The sequence below is a fragment of the Callorhinus ursinus genome, unplaced genomic scaffold (assembly GCF_003265705.2).
Source record: "Callorhinus ursinus isolate GAN/ISIS: 27379988/994484 unplaced genomic scaffold, GSC_fseal_2.0 scaffold101, whole genome shotgun sequence".
In the NCBI taxonomy this organism is placed as follows: domain Eukaryota; kingdom Metazoa; phylum Chordata; class Mammalia; order Carnivora; family Otariidae; genus Callorhinus; species Callorhinus ursinus.
Genome location: NW_027397163.1, coordinates 616,428 through 629,940, shown reverse-complemented (window position 1 = coordinate 629,940; position 13,513 = coordinate 616,428). Strand labels below are relative to the sequence as shown.

The 13,513-nt window shown below is 44.0% G+C and overlaps 1 protein-coding gene and 1 pseudogene across 1 annotated transcript in view; both read left to right on the top strand.

Moving 5' to 3' along the window:
* The window catches only part of LOC112806790 (uncharacterized), a 909,505-nt gene that overhangs the window by 799,230 nt on the left and 96,762 nt on the right, over positions 1 to 13,513 (top strand). The window lies entirely within an intron of this gene.
* LOC112806737 (large ribosomal subunit protein uL1 pseudogene) lies at positions 8,304 to 13,356 on the top strand (annotated as a pseudogene).

The following is a 13,513-nucleotide window of genomic DNA, read 5'->3' as shown; positions in this document are numbered from 1 at the left end:
TATCCCGAGTGGAAAGGGCCATCTGTGGGCTTCAAGTTATGACAGTTAAGGAGTCTTGGCACCAAGTGGGGAGACACGGGAGAAAACAGCCAAAACATGACTAGAATAACAAAACAAAAAGCCCAAATAAGAGTCCTTTGAGAGTTGACAAAAGTCTTCTGAGTCCAGGAGTTTACCTAAGCATTAAAGGAAAGAGGGGGATTGTTTAAAGCACCAATTTGAGTGTCCATGTCTGTTAGAAACCCAGAAATACTTTTGTGGTCATCTGGGCCACATACACAGCATTTTGTTTTGGTGATTTGTGCAGCAATTACAACATCTTACGCCTTTCTATTTTGTAAAATTGCTTTATACACTTGTGTTACTTTAGTATTTAGTAGAGAAATGCTACTTGAGTGTCATTCAGGGCTTTGGTTGTGTACTTATTAAGAGCTTTCATGTGTCGGGGCGCCTGGGTGGCTCAGTCGGTTAAGCCACTGCCTTCAGCTCAGGTCATGATCCCGGAGTCCTGGGATTGAGCCCCGCATCGGGCTCCCTGTTCGGCAGGGAGCCTGCTTCTCCCTCTGACCCTCCCCCCTCTCATGCTCTCTCTCTCAAAGAAAGAAAAAAACAAAAAAAAAAGAAAAAAAAAGAAAGAAAAGAAAGAAAGAAAGAAAGAAAGAAAGAAAGAAAGCAAGCAAGCTTTCATGTGTCAAACAACAGCCTCCAGTCCCAAAGAGGGAAAAAAAAATTAGGGGCCATACCTATGAGGCAAAGAACATGTTCACCATTGTTTTAAATTCATAAGCTTAGGAGTGCCCGTGTGGCTCAGTTGTTAAGCATTTGCCTTCAGCCTGGGTTATGACCTCAGGGTCCTGAGATGGAGCCCCACATCAGGCTCCCTCTCCTGCTCCCCTTGCTTGTGCTGTCAAATAAATTAATTAATTAAAGAAACAAAAATATATTTAGAAGGTTGGCTGGGTTGGTAATGGTTTTAATAATGCTCTGTGCATCCAGGCAAAACCCAGAGTACAGTGGCCTATCCAGCCTGAGGGAAGCCATGGACACAAATTAGAGCCACATGGTCACTGGGTACCATTGGAAGACAGTCATCTAATTCTGGACCTCCTTTAACTGCAGTCAAGATATCAAGGGCGGGGCGCCTGGGTGGCTCAGTCAGTTAAGCGTCTGCCTTCAGCTTGGGTCATGATACGAATCCTGGGATCAAGCCCCACATCGGGCTCCCTGCTCCGCGGGAAGCCTGCTTCTCCCTCTCCTACTCTCCCTGCCTGTGTTCCCTCTCTCGCTGTGTCTCTCTCTCTCTGTCAAATAAATAAATAAATAAAATTTTAAAAAGTTATCAAGGGCTGTTCAGTTTTGGAGGGCCATCTTTTGGATTTGTGTAGTAAAAGACAGTCTGTTGTCACTTTGTAGGGACCAAGGGAGTCGAAATCTAGGGACAATTTTTCTTAGCAAAGTGTTTGTTTGTTTGTTTGTTTGTTGTCACTTCTGTGGCCTTTCTACACAAATCAGTAGCCTGGTGTAAACCCCGTATTACCTTCCATTGGTTATTTTTGGGTATAACGGTCTTTTCCTTCATGATCAACAAGCCGGTCCTGTTCATTTTTTAATATCCTTGTTCCTGGGCTATGTGAATTTCTTGGTCTGAATAGACTGGACTTATGGACTTTACTGGAGAAAAGACTTGATGATATTTGTTTATTTTCTGCTGTCTTCTTGGCTACATGTTCTACCAAATTGTTTCCTTTAGATTCTAAGGTCATATCCTTTGGATGTCCTTTATTTTTTATTTTTTTTTTAAGATTTTTTTTATTTATTTGAGAGAGAGAATGAGAGACAGAGAGCATGAAAGGGAGGAGGGTGAGAGGAAGAAGCAGACTCTGCTGAGCAGGGAGCCCGATGCGGGACTCGATCCCGGGACTCCAGGATCATGACCTGAGCCGAAGGCAGTCGCTTAACCAACTCGGTCACCCAGGTGCCCCACCTTTGGATGTCCTTTAAAGTGTAGCTATCTCCTTAGGGAGGTGTACAGCCTCAAGAAGAGTAGTCATTTCAGGTCCATATTTGACTGGGGAGTTATGGCTTAATAATAATCCCCTTTTCTTCCAAATTAGGAAAGCAATATTTGGAGTCAGTACAAATATTAATTTTTAAGACTTTGGCAATTGCAAAGCACAAGTGAGCACTACAGCATACCCAGCTTTTATTTCCTTTTTCCATGAAACTACTGCCACCAGTAAACCAACTGTCATCTGCAGTTTTGATAGGGGAATCTCTTACAGCTGGTTGACTAGAATAAACAAGATCAGTAACCTCTGAACAGTTATGCTCTACAGAGGTACGATGGTCAGGGTCAGGCACTAGCAAAGCTAGATTTAAAGTCTGATAGGTTTTAAGTATATTTCAGGCATATCTATAAGCACAGTCTGGTATTTAATAAGTTGGCCTCCCATCATCTATTGGTGGCTTTTGTTCTCTAAGACACTCTGAACCCGATGTGAAATCATTACAGTCAGGGACTGTCCCATTGTGAGCTCTGAGGCTCCTGGTAATAGTTGGCTAAGCGTCCACTTGTAGTGTTCCATCAACAGAGGTAGTTCCTGGGACAAATATTACTAAGGAATAAAACCATCAAAGAACCCTCTTTGTTTGAGGTCTAGCCTTAAGGATATCCTAATTACAAGGAATCACTAGCAAGTGGTAGAAGACTCGTCTCAATAGATAAGGGTATCCCCAAGTGCATCATCCAATCCAATCAGAGAAAGTGTGGTCATCCATTATCTCAAGTCCATAGTTAACCCCATGGAGTGGGGGACCCTCCAGTTTTTAAGGAGCGATTTAGTCCTTCCAAGCCTCACAGAGTTGGTCAATGTGCTAGATGAGATATACAATTGTTGGGGAATCAATTCCATTTTTCAGCTGTTCGAATAATCGTATGCTCATGGGGTCCTGTTATTATCCCACAGAATAACAAGCAAGGAGGTTGTCTGTGCAAGAACTAGTGTGACAAGCTTCCTGAGGTTTACCTCGGGTTATCTGGCTTAGGCAAGTAACATTCAAAGACAATCAGAACCAGGATTTAACATCTGCAAAGATGTGTTACTGAAACGTAATTTCTCTCGGGGCGCCTGGGGGCTCAGTCGTTAAGCGTCTGCCTTCGGCTCAGGTCATGATCTCCGGGTCCTGGGATCGAGCCCCGCGTCGGGCTCCCTGCTTGCTCCGTGGGAAGCCTGCTCCTCCCTCGCCCGCTCCCCCTGCTTGTGTTCCCTCTCTCGCTGTGTCTCTCTCCGTCAAATAAATAAAAAATAAATAAATAAAAAGAAAGAAACAATTTCTCTCTAAAATCACCCTTATTCCCAGAGATAGGCAAATCAAGATGAATTCACTTTCAGAACAAGTCCAGTTTTAACAAATTTGGCGTACTTATTTACATAAGCTCAGCAAGAATAATGACTGACCACATAAGATCTTTTAGAATTTGCTTTGCTGGAACTTCTTATAAGGAATCTCTAGGTTGAACTCTCAGTAGCCTCTCCAGACCAGAAGCCAAGCCGAGTACTTGCCATCAGACATGACTGCAATACCTGCAGATGTGGGCAGATCCCTCTTCATGAGGTGCCCAATATATCCCGAGGTTCCTGCACCTGCCAGGATGTGACATTCTTTACTCACCGGCTAAGGCTTCTGGGAAATCTGTAAGCAAGGTATCAGGCCAACATTTCCAAGTGGCTTTATGGCTCCAGATTTCATAAAGTTAACCTTAGTTCTTTCAAGCTGTTTGGTCATATCTGAGTCTATGCATGTCTCTCAAATATGACGTTCCTTTGGTAAAATAACCGATGTTTCTCATGGTGTCCTGTTAGGAGGAGAACAGCTTCTTACTGAACTCCTGCAAATGACTATGACTGCCATGAAAGAAAGAATACTTACTGAGGGGGCGCCTGGGTGGCTCAGTCATTAAGCGACTGCCTTCGGCTCAGGTGGTGATCGCAGGGTCCTGGGATCGAGTCCCACATCGGGTTCCCTCCTTGGAGGGAGGCCTGCCTCTCCCGCTCCCGCTCCCGCTGCTTGTGTTCCTGCTTTCGCTGTGTCTCTGTCAAATAAATCAATAAAATCTTAAAAAAAAAAAACAAAAAACCACTTACTGAGACCTTTTGAATTTCAGAGGGTTCGGGTAGAGAGAGAAATTAAATGCTTTAATTTGTTCACAGATGAATACTTTGTCACATTCTTGTGAGTCATAGATATCTTAAGAGAAAATTTCCTTAATCTGGAAGAGCAAACATTAGAGAACCATCGATGTTTCAAGAGTCACAAAACTATAATCATCTTTTTAGTTAGTTCTGGAAATTCTTACCCATTCAGTTTTGATCTTAAAGATACTGAATACCTCTATTTGTTCTAAAAGTCCTTTATATGAACCTCCTTGCAGATGAAACTTATTTTGCAAGAGAGTAACAATTCGAAATGACAAGAACTCAGAAATGGAAATTGTTAATGATCTGAGAGTTCATTATGATGCAACTCACAGGAAATTCCGTTATTTTTGCGAGACACAACACTTCAATAATCAGAATATCAACTGATGATGACCTTATACCAGAGGTAACATACCAAGCAAACAAACCTAGTCAACAAGACTGTTTTATGATTTAAATCTTGGGGAAGTTTGTTAACACCTTAGAAAGTTTTAAAGCACACACCTAAAAAGGCTTAGGGATCCTTAAAGACCTGATAAAGGCAAAACATAAGAAACTGGTTTTTCTGCGCAGGCAAAGAGAAAACAACTGTTTACATTTTCTTATTAAGAGCAGACCAAGTCATGAAAACTTTCTTTTTAACAGCAAGAAAGCGGACTTTCAATCTTATACCAATGTACTTTAAAATCCATTCATATCAGTCTTAGTCTACTCTGACCACACCTAAAATGAGTTTCCAAAGATTTCCCTGCACAACCTTCTACAACTTTCCTTTGAATTCAGGTTTTGTCCCAGGCCATTTCTCTCCCAAGAACCACTCTCATTTAGGACAAAATTACTTTCTTTTACCCTTCAACAAAAATGTATTCCCATTCCTTGATCTTTCTTATGCACAGAGTTGCTTTTCTTAGTTCTATCAGCCTTAATTACATTTAGCAGAATTTTGAACTCTTCAAAACCTTAGTCTCCAGTGAAGACTAAGTAGTAATCAATGGTGAACTGTTACACCAGAACTCTTTAGACAGCAAATTTATGAATCAGTTAAGCACAAAGCATGTTTACCAACAGATTCAAGTATCCTTAGTTCCTTTGCAATAAGAAGTCAAAAGCACAAACCTACATTCGGTAATCAATGCTTTAGTATTTTATCTCATTTGAAATAAAACTCGATGTCCAAGAGATTCAATCCCATTTATCATCCAACCAAAACTTTAAAGTTTCAGGTTACCAAAGACTTTGAAAGCTACCTTAACAATTACCCATGAAAATTTTGAGACAGACAAGATAACCATCATTTTAAGTCATCTTTTTGCTAACAAACTGCAACAGAGGTAGCAAGAGCTTATTTGACCTTCAGCAAACCTCAACAGAATAAAAGTTTCATATTTAATGCCAGTAACTTTAAAGACATGTCTATCTTAATTAAATCAACAAATTAGTTTTTTTTTAAAAAGATTTTATTTATATATTTGAGAGAGAGAGAATGAGAGATAGCACGAGAGGGAAGAGGGTCAGAGGGAGAAGCAGACTCCCTGCTGAGCGGGGAGCCCGATGCGGGACTCGATTCCGGGACTCCAGGATCATGACCTGAGCTGAAGGCAGTCGCTTAACCGACTGAGCCACCCAGGCGCCCCTCACAAATTAGTTTAAATACCGAATATGTTCCACCTGGATCCTCCCCGTTGTCAATTTTTACCTGGGACACTTGGTGGGGAAATCTGAAGTGGTGGTGTTAAGTCCAGGGGGTGCTCCTCTTTGCTCCCTGATGGCCGGATAGGAGGAGGCGGCAATGATGCTGGAGGCACTGAGGATGGTATAGAAGCCAGTTATTCAGGCTGCACCCAGGGTGGTGCAGACATAGGAGGAGGGGGAGGGAAGACAGAAGAGGGGAAGTGCTGCCAGAATGCAGAAAGAAGGTTCCCAATTCTAAAGATCCACTGGGACACATGATCAGGCGCCATGCTTTTTTCCACCAACAAGTGGAATTAGGAAGTCCATGAGAGGCCAGAAAAGACAGGGAATTTCCCCCAAAACAAAGGGAGTTTCAGTAGCTGCTTGGGAATGTTCCTTCAAGTCCCCGTCCTGTGGTAGACTAACCACAGCTGGCTCCAATTAGAGCCATTAATCTGGGAAATGAGTGAGGAAGAAGCCCCCACATCTCTTAGGAGGAGGAACAGGGAGGGGGTGCAGAGTCCCCTTTATCCGGATGGCCTCTTTCCTCCAGCAACCTGTAACCTAGGTTTATTTGGAGGAGGCCTGTTTAGATAATTATCATCCAATACATCAGGAGGGAGTTTACTGGTCGGGTTACGACCAAACATGTTCTGCAATAGGCCCTTAGGTTCAGGTCCTGACCTAGAGCCCTGAGAGCCTGGGATGGACCTAGGGTACCTATGTCTATTTTCCCTGTTTCCTGCAGAAGACATCTAACTGATAGATCCCATTAAGGCCATGCAGTACCTTTCTTAAATTTTACAATCCACATGGTTTCCAGTGGGTTAAAAGGTATCCCAAGGGAGAGTCCTTGGGAACTGAAGAAGCCTACTAAGGCCATGCTCCTAGAAAAGTAGAGAAGGCCCATTAACAAAATCTCCCCAGGCTCCCAGGTGGTGTCCCACGCAGGGTATGTCAGAGGTTCCGTGTGTCAAAAGCGGCCAGAGGTGTCCCTCAAACAAAAATCGCAACTGATTACCATTCTGCCTTACCACAAAGGCATTCCCGCCCCCCTCCCCCGGAGTAGGAATGCCAGCATCCCTCCTCTTCCGCATCCCAACCTAGGCCATAGACGGGTACCTGGTGAATGGATGGAAATACCGCCTTGCCGTCTCCCGCCCTGTGACCTTTAACCCATGGAAAACACTAGAAAAGTTTTACAAGGGGAAATTACCCAATTTTGTAACTTAAGTAGTTAGTAGAGGACAGTAACACAAAATAGTAAAGATAGAAATCCATTATGATCCAAGAGACATTCCAACACATGTAGTCTTTATAGCCAACTTCCCTAGGAAATGGTCCCCAGTTGGGTTTTAATTCAATCGGGGACTGGTTTTGATGGAGTTCTGGAAGGTAGGTGAGGTTTGGTGGGGTGAGGTCTTTGGTGCAAAATGGTGGGGTTTTATTAAAGCCCGGGACAGGAACTGTGGGCAGAAAAGAGCTGCTGCACTGGGGTTGTGCTGATTATATACTTGGGAGTTGGGGGTAGGGAAGAAGAGAGGTTTTCAAAAGAACTTTCATAAGATATGCTAAAGAGGACCTACAAGATTACTAGAGCCTTGTGATTGTCAAGTTAAGGTTGTTTTTCCCTCTAGTAAGGCACTAATGATGTAGGCAAGAACATTAGGGTTTGAAGCCAATGACCAAGAAAGAATTCTTGAGATGTCTTTTGTCCAAAAAGGTGATTTTAAAGCCCGGGGACAGGACCTGTAGGTAGAAAAAGCTGCACCAGGGTCATGAGGAGTAGCCTATTATATACCAGGACGTTGGAAAGGGGTTAGGGCTAGTCTGTCTCTAAGGAATTTGGAAGCAAGGTTTCCAGGACCTTGAAGGGGCTAGCTATTGTTGGGGAAAAGTTGCTTATTACTGTCTAATAAAACCTGGTCATGAGACCCTTTAGATGTGTATCAGTGGGTCATACACTTGGGGAATGATTGCCAATATGTATGGGGGGGATAGAGATAAAGGAAGTTTCCAAAGGAACTTTTGTATGTTAAAGTAGACTTACGGGGCACCCTGGGGGTTGGGCTAAGATTGTCTTTTGCCCTTGGCAAAGTACTACCATCCAGGCAGTTGAGCCCCTAGAGGAATGTCACTCTGCCTGTTTCAAGGACTTGTCAAGTGGGCTGGAGGCGCTTCCAGGAGGAATGTCACACATATCCCACCCAGGAGTGGGGGTGGGGGATGCAGGGTGTCAGCTTGTGCTTTGTCTTCCAGCTGGCCTTCTGCTCCCTCATCAGTTTCGCTGGCTCCCAGTGGAGGTCTCAGTCGGAAGCAGCTAGACCAGAGATGTGGAAGGGATCACATTAGACCAATGAGGAGGAAACCTTACATAGGAGTCTTAAGATTGGTAGTCATCCCGGTGACTTAGGTGGCTGTCCTGTGCCCAAGATGGATGACGTTGAGTAAGGACAGGAATAAAGAGAGGGCATCAAATTTCTGGGTCTTAGGACCATCCCAGGCACGGTCCTAACTTCCAGCCTCAAGGCAGGCTTTCTCCTCTCCACAGAGAAGCCACAAGCTAGAGGATTGCAGCCTGAGCAACTGACATGAAAAGTGTTCCAATAAGACCATACACCTTGAAAAGCCCCTGGAGTAAGAGTAAGGAAGAGGAGAGAAAATACTCACCAAGCCCGCACCGTGGCTCAGAATCCAGGTGAAAAGACTCAAAGCCCCGAGTTTGGGCACCATATGATGAAGTTTTGGAATATAGGTGAGGTTTGGTGGGGTGAGGTCCGGAGCCGATGACCAAATCTTGAGATGCCTTTGGTGCAAAACGGTGGTCTTACTCAAAAACTCAGGGACAAGACCCATTGGCAGAAAGAGCTGAATCACCAGGGTTGTGAGGGGCCACTGAATATATACTAAGGAGTTCAGATAAGGAAAAGGGAGGTAGGTTTTCAAAAGACCTTTCATATGCTAAAGAGGACCTACAAAATACTGGAGGCCTTGCGATTGTCAAGTTCAGGTTGTCTTTCCCCCTAGTAAAGCATTAGCATTAAGACAGTTGGGAGTTTTCATCCCGAAGTTATGTTCTTGATAAGAATGCTTTTTCTTGTAAATGACTAAAACATTTGTAAACCGAGGGAAACTCCTGCCTTGCAGGACTGTAATCTCTGTAAGTTAACCATTTGTTTTTCCTTCCCTTAGCTTTAGGGCAGCCAAGAGTGCCTGAGGAATATCACACATATCCCACCTGGGAGTGGGGGTTGGGAGGGTTGCGGGGCATCAGCTTGTGCTTTGTCCTCAGTTTGCCTTTTTTTTTTTTTTTTTTTTAAGATTTTATTTATCTGTTTGACAGACAGAGACACAGCGAGAGAGGGAACACAAGCAGGGGGGTGGGAGAGGGAGAAGCCGCTTCCCGCTGAGCAGGGAGCCCGATGCGGGGCTCGATCCCAGGACCCTGGGATCATGACCTGAGCCGAAGGCAGACGCTTAATGACGGAGCCGCCCAGGAGCCCCCCAGGAGCCCCCCTCAGTTTGCCTTCTGCTCCCTCATCAACAGAAGTCTCCCATCTAATTTTTCTTGGTATATATCTCAGTCTCACAACAGAAGGAAATAATTTCATTTGCAGCCACAGAATAAACCTAGAGGACATTTTTTTAACTTACAGTGAAGCCGTGCCTTGACCCCTCTGGCCAACTTAGTAGACTTGCACCTTGCACCTTTAGCCCGTGTGAGTGATGTATAACTATACATCATGCATTGTTTCCTAGAAAGACTGGTAATCACACCTTCTGGCACAACCTCCAAGCACCTCCATAACATCTGTAGGTGGCACCAGTGCGTCTGCGGGCAATCAAGAAGTGTTTCAGACTACCCTGCTCCCCTCCTACTGATTAACTGCCCTCGAGTTCCCTTTAAATCCGAAGGCCTGACAGAGCCCTTGGAGCTGGTTTTTGGACCTGAGTCTGTCTTCTTCCCAAGTGGCTGGCCTCCTGAATAAAGGTGATATTTCTTTTCAGTCAAAACTCATGCCTTGTGCATTAAATTTTTGAAGGAATAGCAACTGGCTCGGGTTTTTTTGGTAACAAAATTGTGGGATCCTTCCCAACGGTAAGAAAGTATTCTTGCCATGTTTTATGGTGCAACTTAGTAAACTTATTGAAGTAGCACATGGACAGGACTCATGCTCAGAAAGAGATACACTTTTTTAATTTATTTTTTAAGATTTTGAGAGAAAGAGAGAAAGTGAGCAGAGGGAAGGTTGGTACGGGGAAGGCTTAAATAGGGGATGGGATTAAGGAGTGCACCTGTCCTGATGAACTCTGGTTGATGTATGGAATTGTGGAATCACTATACTGTATACAAGAAACTAAGAAAACACTTGATGTTAACTGGAATGAAAATATTAAAAAAGTGGGGGTGCTCGGGTGGTTCAGTTGGTTAAGCTTCCAACTCTTGGTTTCAGCTAAGGTCATGATCTCAGGGTCCTGAGACCAAGCTCTGACTCTGGATCTGGGACCAGTACAGTATCTGCTGAAGATTCCCTCCTCTCCCTTTACACCTCACCCCCAAACTCACAGGCAGTCTCTATCTTAAAAAACAAAACAAACACACACACACACACACACACACACACACACCACAAAACTTTTTTTTTAAAGCCGTTGTTCTGTTTTAAAGGTACAAAATAAAATTTGGAATTTAATTGTCATGAACCAAGAAACAATGCATTAAAAGATTAGTTTAAAAAGAATGTGCATATCAAAAAGTTAAGTTTAAGAAGACTATGAAGGAAAAATGTGAAAGAAGTCTCGAGTATGGTGCTTTCATTTTTCAGTGAGAGAAATAGGCATCTGGCTGCACAGACCTCTCTTGGTAGATAACTTGGCATGTGATGACACCAGAGAAATTTCTTGTTACTTGCTTTGAGTTTCATCAGAAACACATTTTGGTGATGTTTATACGAGTTTACATAATCTGAGAGACTACTTAGTTCTGGTTCTGTCCTTGTGTTGTTGAAGTTGTTTTTTTGGCCACGAATGGGAAATTGTGTGTCTGATCTTGCTCTCCACTTGCACCGCATTAGTGTGAATGTTAAAAAATCATTGGCATTCGCTTATGACTCTACTAAAAGGAAGGTGATTTTCTTTTATAATACTGCATGGGCCACAATACACTTTAGAGTCAGAAGAAGCACAAATTGCAAGTCTGTGGCACAGATGCAACAGCATCTTAGAAATTTAAAATCCTTCACAATGTGGCCCATTTAAATGCTTGTTGCATTCTGTAGATGAGATTCTGAATGAATTCAAACACAAAGGATACTAGTTCCCTCAGTAGACAGTGGCAGAGTCAACTTCAGCACCCAGCAGCCATCCCACGGGGATTCCCGTTCACAATACAAATAATTTGGGTGCTCCATCCAGGGAAGCATAGAAGAATCAGCCACTTAGCATGAATTTAGCCAGGCTAACTCCAGAGAAAACCAAGACACAAAATACAATCCACCATCTCCAGGGTGACACCTGAGGGAGCAAGACCACTCTACCACATTCATTTTTAGATAAATCCCCTGAGGTAGTGCTGAGCATTTCAACCCATTAGGATGGAAAATAAAGCATCACAATGGGGAAGAAAGGAACGGGGAACCACCTTCCAACAATCTGGTGGGACTCCTGTTTACACACATGGATGACCTATTCGTAAGGATCTAAATAAATAGAAAATTATACTAGGGCGCCTGGGTGGCTCAGTTGGTTAAGCGACTGCCTTCGGCTCAGGTCATGATCCCGGGGTCCCGGGATGGAGCCCCACTTCGGGCTCCCTGCTCAGCGGGGAGTCTGCCTCTCCCTCTGACCCTCTCCCCTCTCGTGCTGTTTCTCGCTCGCTCGCTCTCTAATAAATAAATGAAATCTTTAAGAAAAAAAAGAAAATTATACTAAAGATGATCTTAATGCTCAAGTGGCCGCAATGAGGACCCTTTAAACTACCTAATTTGTATACTTAGGCACCCACCTGGAGAGGGCCAACTATTAAACTAAACAAACCAAGTGGGATACATATTTTCACTGGTATTGAGAAGCTTTTAAAGGAAACAGCGACAAGATCGTAACCATACAGGAAATAAGGGACCTTCTGAAATCGTGACAAAAACTGAACTCAAAACACCAACTCCTGTAGAAGTACTTCTTACTGCTCCCCTTCTTTGATACTTGACATAAGATGCCAGGAACTGAGGCATTAAAACCCTCTGTCAGAGAACAAGAATTCTTGTCTGCTCAAAGATCCTTCCAGCTGGACTAAGTCAAATTTAACAGGAGGCAGTTAAAAAGAGACAAATTAAATAGGTGTACATACAGGGAATCCACATAGACATGGAAATTCTAAGAATGTCAGGCAAGACGAGGTGCAAGTGTCATCCTGAACTCAGGCAAAAGTTTCTGGGGCCTGGAACTTCAGAGCAAGGGAAAACACTTCACAGGGTGGTAAGAGCACATATTTGGTAATAGGATATTTGTCCTACCTTACAGATGGTTCACTAAGATAAACTCTGTCTCTGTTAATAACCCTTATTCTGGGAAAGACCTCCCAATTTAGATTCTACTGTGTGGTTAAGGGAGGGGGGAAAAGGTCCTCTTGAGCCTGCAGGTTCTCAAGTACCTTCAGCTCAAATTATCCACAGGCCAAAGTGGCACATTGGGGGGAGGGGGGATGGGCAGAGAGGCTGTCCACAACCATTCAGTTCCCCCATCTAACTTCCTTGGGAGTTTCACATATTGAAAGTTGACCTGACCCTTTTCCGGTTACTGCGGTGCGAAGAACCGTGAGCAGCAAAATCTCCCACGACACCCTGTACAAGGCGGTGTGGGAAGTCCTGCACGGGAACCAGCGCAAGCGCTGGAAGTTTTTGGAGATGGTGGAGCTGCAGATCAGCCTGAAGAACTATGACCCTCAGAAGGACAAACACTTCTCGGGCACCGTCAGGCTTAAGTCCACTCCCCACCCCAAGTTCTCCATATGTGTTTTGGGGGCTCAGCAGCACTGTGATGAGGCCAAGGCAGTGGATATTCCCCACATGGACATTGAGGCACTGAAGAAACTCAACAAGAATAAGAAATGAGTCTAGAAGCTGGCCAAGAAGTATGATGCCTTTTTGGCTTCACAATCTCTGATCAAGCAGATCCCAGGAATCCTGGGCCCAGGCCTGAATAAGGCTGGCAAGTTCCCTTCCTTGCTGACCCACAATGAGAACATGGTGGCCAAAGTGGATGAAGTGAAGTCCACCACCAAATTCCAGATGAAGAAGGTGCTGTGTCTGGCAGTGGCTGTGGGCCATGTGAAGATGACAGATGAGCAGCTTGTGTACAACATCCACTCAGCGGCCAATTTCCTGATGTCCTTGCTCAAGAAGAATTGGCAGAATGTCCGGGCTTTATACATCAAGAGCACCATGGGCAAGCCCCAGCACCTGTACTAAGGCACAGTTCAATAAATCCTAGTGCTGCCAAGAAGGAAAGAAAGAGAGAGAGAAAGAGAGAAAGAGAGAAAGAAAGAGAGAGAGAGAAAGAGAGAAAGAAAGAGAGAGAGAGAGAAAGAGAGAGAAAGAAAGAAAGAAAGAGAGAAAGAGAAAGAAAAAAGAAAGAAAAGAAAGAAA